The following is an 8,088-nucleotide window of genomic DNA, read 5'->3' as shown; positions in this document are numbered from 1 at the left end:
CGTTTTGTTGATTGCTCCGTTATTTGATAGATACATGACATGTTTTATGCAGAAATCCTGTTCAATATCGTCACTGCATCATATCAGTATTTGCATATTCCTTTTTTGTTTACAAGCCTTCTTCTTTGGCAGCCATTTTCCTGAAAAGTTGTTTCCGGGTAAATGTGACATCGTGGGTCAAGGACACCAGATTTTCCACATTCTAAGTACCGTTACCCAGGCGACCCAGATCCGGGCTGTTATCGTGGACATGGAGTCCGGACACTCCGACCACACTGACCCCGTGATCTCAGAACTCCTTGTTTACGGCGTCTTGCTGATGACCTTGTCACTACTCACCTTCCTGTATGCACGTAGATTTAGACTCAACAGAAAACTTTAGTTTGGTGATATTGTTAATTTTGATGCATGTATTTTTAATCACGACAAAAACTCTTTTTATTTTGTACCAAGTTATTTTATCACTTGAATCCGAAGAGTCTTTCAGTTACTTTTCTAGTCCGATGCGTAATATCGGTGTCTTTTGATGAAATGTTTCTTGCTGTTCTATTACACCGTTTCTCGAGAGCCAATATCCTGTGATATATATACATGTACAATGTATGACATTTGTAAACAGTAATTTAAATACAAGACTGACATTAAATGGGTCATCGTTTAATCAACTGGAAAAATTTGTTGATTCGAATTCAAGTTGGTTTATATACCAATGTTGGTACGAATACAGAGATGGAGAGGGGTTCACGCACAATTTATGGTTGTGACCGATCGTAAGTTTTGAATTTACTGGGTGGCAGAAAGAAAGCTAAATTTACAACACGACAATCGTTCTACTTAACAAGGAGGAGGGATTGATTCACATGCAACACAGATTTTTTTTTTTACTTTTTGTACACTCTAGTGTTTCAAATAATATTTTATACCCCTGTAATCGAAGACTCGGGGGTATATATAGTTTTTGTCCTTTCCTTATGTCTGTTTGTCCGCAAAATTTTTAACCTTGTCCATAAATTTTGATTGGTTAGAGATGTGTTTTTGTCCCAATATATTTGACCTCTTGTCCTTGGAGTTTTACCCACTTTTGCAAAATTTAACTAAGGTTTAACCTTGGTCATAACTTTTGAATAGTGTAGCAAGGGATTCCATATTCAATATGTATACGTATGTATTTCCATTTTGACGAAGCATTTCCATAGATTTAAATATTTTTGACATTTTAATCTTGACCTTTGAGTTTGACGATCTGCAAAACTGTAGCTCTCCGAAAAAATATATTGACAGACTGGAGAGCTACAGTGCTACACACTGAAAAAACTATATTTATTGCGCACAAAAAAGTGCGCTGTTTCTCGATTTATTTCTCCATGTTTTTAAACGGTCAACTGAAAATATTATAAACTATGTGTTCTTAACATAATTATTATTTCACTTATTCCTCGAAAAAAACATCCCTTATAATTGTTGACAATAGCCGTCCTGGCCCTGAAATTAAGATCATCGAAAAATTCGTCTATTTATACTAGTACTGTCACTTTGGTTTGCAAGATAATCGGCCTAACACGCATAGTGCAGATGTCGACTACGAGAGTACTTCACAGAGGAGAAAGAAATTTTTTTTACGATTGAGGTAAAAATTTGGAAGAATTAATCCAGAACTAAGCGCACTTTTTTGTGTGCAATAAATTTACAGTTTTTACATTGGGTGGCACTGTAGCTCTCCGGTCTGTCAATATATTTTTTCGGAAATCTACAGTTCTGCAGCTAGAGTTTGACCAGCTTTTAAAAATCTTTAAACTTGGTCATAACGTTTGAAAAGTAAGTACTTATTCATGTTTCATAGGTTATAATCCTTGTGACAAGACTTTTCCTTAAATTTCAACCTTTTTCACCTAGGAGTTTGACCTACTTTTGGAAAACTTTAACCTTGGTCGTAACTTTTGAGATGTTGGAGCTAGGCCTTTTTATTCCACATGTACATTTTTTATGATTCCTTGGGTACCTTTAGTTTGACCCTTTGACCTAAACTGTGGAGTTTGACCCACATTTAAATAAAAACTTTGACCTTGGCCAGACATTTTAAATGATTTGTGCTTGGACTGTCCTATTTCACATGTATACTTATTGAGACAAATCCTGTCATTGAGTAACAACATCTTTTTATCTCTTGGCCGTGACCTTGGAGTTTCACTTGCAATCGAGAAACTGTAACATTCGCCAAAAGCTGGCATAGATGGGCATCAGTGTTTCACAAAAGTATCTTGTTGCACTCTTCTGGTCAGTAGTATTTGTGTCAATAAATTAAAATACAAGTGTTGTGTTTAATCATTATGAAAAATAAAACTGATTTTTTAGAAGGGTTTATAGATGCTGGTCGCCGATTCCTCGGGAACTGTTAACATCGGATGCAAATTTTTCAAGGATTTATAATTAATATACTAGTAATTGAATCTAGAAAGAGTAATCTAGCCGAATTCATGTTGTTCAGTGTTAAAATCATTTCTATTAGAGAAAAACGCTGGATATGTAATGACCACAAAGCCATAATTACATTTAGTACTTAAAAAGTTCAAAAAGATTTTTTTAATTGAATAAAAAAAAATTTGAAACTCCAGTAGAAGAAAACGGATGAAGCAACTAATTTAAAAAAAGAAACGAAGAATAGAATTCGATAATCACCGGTATGCCTTATGTGGCATTGGTCATGCACGAAGAGACGCTTGTCTCGAAAATATTTTCTCATTTCTATGGTATAGTTTCAGTTAGCAAAACTCAAAATTGCTGGGAATATGGAGAACATAGGAGAAAACTCTTTATATTAAAACACAATATACTGGGAATTCCATCTCGTTTTTTAAGCAGTTCCTCACTTTGTATCCAAGGAAAAGTAAGTAATCATGCCTGACAGATGCTACATTGTAGATTATTTTTGTCAAGTTTAGCTTCCACTTCTGGTCATTAAATCAATACAAGCCTCCCATTCCAGCAAGTCTATGGATTTTGTGTCATTTTGGCTCTCGCCTACATGCACGCTAATAGATTACTTTCATTGTAAGTAATTGTTCCAGGAAGAATGGTAAAGGTTATCTATAATTCAGAGATGGGTTGTGACGTAACCGGGTTCATGAATGATACTTGACGCTTGTGACGACATATAGTTGTACATGATTGGATAGGAAAATTGGGACACTCTTATTATTATTTGGTTATCTGGCGTCATAGTTAATTTAGTTATATTTCGAACTTCTTTCAGTGCCCTTTTTATTTTATTCGCTACTACATTTACCCTTACAAGTATTTGACTATAGGTACTGCAAAAAAGTGGAAAAGGGGGGAGTGTTGGCTTTTCTTTTCGATTAACATTTTCCACAGTAAATCTACGTTTGAAAACAACGCGTACATATAAAGATAGAAAGCAAACCAATTTGTTTTGCTGAGTCTATAATCTCACACACTACTAATTTTATCAGAAATAGTTTCCGTCGTCCTTCATCGGGAACAGTTCAGACTAGTATTCAAGTTCCATTGGCGTCGGAATGGGGGGGGGGCTAGGATGGGGCTTAGCCCCCCTCCCAAACTTTTTTTTGCAAAAATGGACATAAAATAGGCATTGGTAGATAAGAAAGGCATAGCCCCCCCTTTCAACAGGCACGTTGCAGTGTAGTCGAAGAAGGGTAAGTAGTATAGTGTTTGAAAAAAAAAATGTACTGAAAGAAGTTCAAGCCTCTTTGGTTTAGGCGGCCTGATTTCCCCAAGTTTTTTTTTATTAAATTATACAATTTTTTTTCAAAAATTGTTTGAATTCGTAAATGTGATGGTTATGACGCAGCTGGGTAAAGATTCCCCGCAATACCAGGGGTCCTAATATTCTTGCAGATATTTCGGACTAGGGTCCTTTAGTCCTTTGGTTCAACGGCAACTTGTTGAGCCAGGACTCCTTGCATTGCGACTGCCGAGGATGATTTAGTATTAATTTTTCAATTAAAATGAGTGTATGACCAAGAGTGGCAGTCTGCCTGACATTTTGCAGATTTTATATGTAAAGAACTATATATATGTCAGAAAGGACTACATGTAACTTTTCATTATTTCTAAAGGTATGTCTCTCGTGAAAGAAGATGGGAGGATAAACGGATGAAGTGCCTATAGTGCGACAAACATGATGTGAAAAATTAAATCCCAACTGTATCCTAATTTTCTTTGATATTTCATGTAACATTAAAGTACATGCACTTACGTAAAATCTCTACAATTTACAAAAATCTCACAATATGAGTGGATCTTCGCTCCATTTTTTTTTAAAGATAATCCTAAAAGTTTGCAATAAAATATACATTTTCTGGTTTACAAAAACATGGAGCAAAGATCCATCAAGCCCACTATACCTTAAATTTACACTTTTATGACCAAAAATTCGCATCTTTCCGAGAAATACTTCAAGTCCATTAAGTCAAGGGTCACATCACAAAAATGATTTAAATGCCCTAATTTTTCATGTGCTATGTCTGGTCCAGACTAGTGCCATGTAGTGTAGTGGTTAGAGAGTTAGTCTCAAAGCAAGATGATACTTCGGATTTTTATTGCTTAGAGTTCGAATACCATCTTGATCTTATATTTTATTAAAAGAATAATTTTTTTCCGAGGATTTTTTTTCTCTCAGAAAAGGATTGTTTCTCGTAATTTTATAAATTTCAATAATGAGAACTTAATTAAAATACTAAATTCACATACTGAATATGATTTCTTATATTTCTGAAGCTATAGGCATTCTGCACGCCTTGTTCCTCCATCTTCTTTGTTTGAAAGATGACTCACTTATGATGGCCATTTGCCTTTTAAAGCAAGCGTATGAAAAATACACATCCAGGCCTTTTTTTTTTTTTATCGGAAATTAAATTCCGAGATCAGCTTGACTTCTAAGTTTTCGAGCAGCCAATCAGATTTGGTTTAACATAGTATCTAAGGCGCGTGTTGCTATTGACAAAACATGGCAGGTGTCTGGACAAGTTATCGTTAAAATTTTGTACAGGTTCTTTTTAATAGATTTCAATTAATATTGTAATTGAAGACATATGACACATTGAAGGTAATGAAGAAGCTAATAAACGTTTTTAATGAATGCTAGATTTTTTTAAAAGAGAAACTAGTCACGGATGTATGTATCATCATTGCATTAATATAGGCTTTTGACTATGTATAGAAAGACAAAAGTATAGATAAACATATACAGGCCATAATCATATATTTTAAGATATTGCATAATTGCTGAACTTTTTACAATATGATGAGCTCTTTGGGTGTATAAAAGAGCATAACAAGAGCGTATGAATCAATTTCGATGTGTTTTTTTAAAATGTATGCTTTTTTACTCAAAATACGACTAGTTTTATTTTGGTAATTTCAGTGACAGAATGACAGCTGGATCAATCCCAGTACCTTCTATTATTCCTATTAGGACACCTTTACCTGGGCGGTCCAAACTCTCCATTGACAGTAACACCAAAATTGAACTTTCAATAGGTATGTCTCTGTTCGTATGAAAATCACTAAGAAAAGGTCATTCTTACTGCAGGTCTGTAGCTTGCTGGTCTAAAAAATTGGAATAAATGACCAGAGAGGTACAGTAGTACCCGTTGAAAAAAAAAGGGAAAGGCATTGTTTAATTATATTTTTCCATATACAGTATTGTATTAAAGCTGTCATGTCAAAATATTTCTCATGATGTCACTGTTTTCTTAATAATATATTCTTTTAATACGTAAACAAATACATTTTCCAAAATCATTGTTTAAGCTGGCTAAAATTCATTATAAATTTGACGTCACTTTAAAAATCTTCAGAACCAATGAGTGAGAAAGGAAAAATAAAAAATCAAGAATTTCAAGAGAATGTTGTTTACTCGTCATTTACATGAAATATACTGTAATTATGTTCCCCAAACGAAGTTGGGGAACATATTGTTTTTACTCTGTTTCTTATTATTATTATTATTTTTCTTCTCGGGAAAATTTTGTCCGCGAATGATCTTGTAAACTACACATCCGATTTAGGTGAAATGTTTTTAGGGTCAGTAGACATGTTATGTAGATTTGCGGAATCAAGGTCATTTTGCGCGCACGTGCTTGCAAGAGCGCGCACGTGCAAAACTTGAAATTACCAATATATAATGGATAAAACCGTAACTTTTCTATTTTTTGACAAAATGTTTTGAAACTCATAATGTAAGGATATATTAGTATTATGCACAAGATGACATGGTCAAAATAGCAAGATCGCACGCGCATGCACGTGCGCTCTGCTCTGATTGGCTGAAACTAAAGTCTCAATATCTTTTTTGTCTGTTGATAAAATCATTTGAATGAACATAGTCATACATTAGGAAGATCTACAGCCTGTAATATAAGAATTATCATGAAAGCATGTGCATGCACGTGTGCTTGCAAGAGCTCGCACGTGCAACATGAGAAATGTCCAACATAATTGATACAGATGTAACTATTTAAATTATTGATGAAATGCTTTGAAACTCATATTATAAGTATATATTAGAAGCATAGACAAGATGACATGGTCAAAAAAGCAAGATCTCACGCGCATGCACGTGCGCTATGCTCTGATTGACTGAAACTAAAGTATCAATATCTTTCTTGTTTGTTGACGAAATCCTTTGAAATTTCAAACATGGGCATGTATTAGGATATCCTACAATAAGATATATAGCAATTATCATGAAAACGCGTGCATGCACATGCGCTGCAATCTGAATGGCTTATGCTTTAAATAGCTATAACTCCCTTGGTTTTCAACCAAACAGGATGGGATTTGGAACATAGATAGATATAATGGACTTCTACAAGGTGGTATGGTAATCATGCACATGCATACACGTGCGTGTACGTGCACTGCAATCTGATTGGCTGAAACTTTAAACAGCTATAACTCCCTTGGTTTTCAACCAAACGGGGTGGGATTTAGAACATAGTTAGATGTAATGGACCTCTACAAGAAGGTACTGTCATCATGCTCATGTATGCACGTGCTTCCACGTGAAATGAGTGAAATCAAAAATACAGTTTAATGAGCGTTTTTTTCTTATTACTTTTGGATTAATTACTTTAATATTAAGTATATTAAAATATATAGATTGTATAGACAAGATGATTGGTCATTACGCACATGCATTCACATGCGCACGCGTGGAATTCTAAAGTTTGAATGAACTTGGTACTTTCTGGGTAAATGTTGTTAAAGCCTCAAATGCATATTATAGAGTTTGTCTTATTTAATGAAGCTTACAGGGAATGTGGCACCAAAAGGAAGTTGGGGAGCGTTTGGGGAACATCTGTAACGGTCCCCGTTACAATTAGCACTAGTTATTTGTGCATCATGTTGGTTTATTGCTTAATGATGATTTTTAGTAAATCTGTTTAATAGTAAAAACAACAGATACATCTCAAACTATCTGCATACAGGGGATAAATGCAATTTTCAGTTGCTAAAATTAAAGCAAAGTGGAATATATACTTTGAAAAATAACTCTTTTTTTCAAGGTTCCTCCAAAACCTACATGCATAGTTGATGTTAAATGTAACACTATCTTTGGAGAGCCTATTAGACCTATGGACCAGAAATTTCTACAATAAAAAAAATTTCACTCATTTTTTACTTGCAGAAATATAGTCGAATGTGCTTTTTGCATGACTTGTACATGCAGTTTTTTTGTGGAAGTAGTAGAAGAATATTTAAGGAAGAAATGGTTAACAGCTAACTTCATTCAAATTTTTTTTTTTTTTAAATTTGAAGAAAATCTGTGTTTTATCTGCTATCAACATTTTTCTTTGCAATCCTTAAAAAAGGATATTTGAACACTTACATTTTATTTAATCATAGATGGTAAGCAAGATGTTACAATATATTACACAATAAATGGAACAAAACCAGATCCATTTCCCAAGGTTGGAGTGGAGAGATGTACAATGCAGTACATTGGTCCGTTTACACTGCCGGCTGGGAAGCAGACTGTCAAGGCAGTAGCAGTTTCTAAGTAAGCTGATAAGTCACTTGATCTATACATAACAGATGACTACTAAA

General features: G+C 34.3%; 1 long non-coding RNA gene across 1 annotated transcript; it reads left to right on the top strand.

Annotated features, from left to right (window-relative positions):
* Positions 1-4,969: 4,969 nt before the first annotated feature.
* On the top strand, positions 4,970-8,035 carry LOC134249078 (uncharacterized). Its single transcript, XR_009988212.1, has 3 exons — positions 4,970-5,083; positions 5,402-5,517; positions 7,888-8,035. It is a non-coding gene; the product is annotated as an uncharacterized LOC134249078 (long non-coding RNA).
* Positions 8,036-8,088: the final 53 nt, after the last annotated feature.

This window comes from Saccostrea cucullata, unplaced genomic scaffold, assembly GCF_032062105.1.
Source record: "Saccostrea cucullata isolate Sc308-1 unplaced genomic scaffold, CSIRO_AGI_Scuc_v1 ctg20102, whole genome shotgun sequence".
NCBI classification, from domain to species: domain Eukaryota; kingdom Metazoa; phylum Mollusca; class Bivalvia; order Ostreida; family Ostreidae; genus Saccostrea; species Saccostrea cuccullata.
Note: the sequence above shows the minus strand (reverse complement) of the source record. Positions and strands in the feature narration are given on the sequence as shown.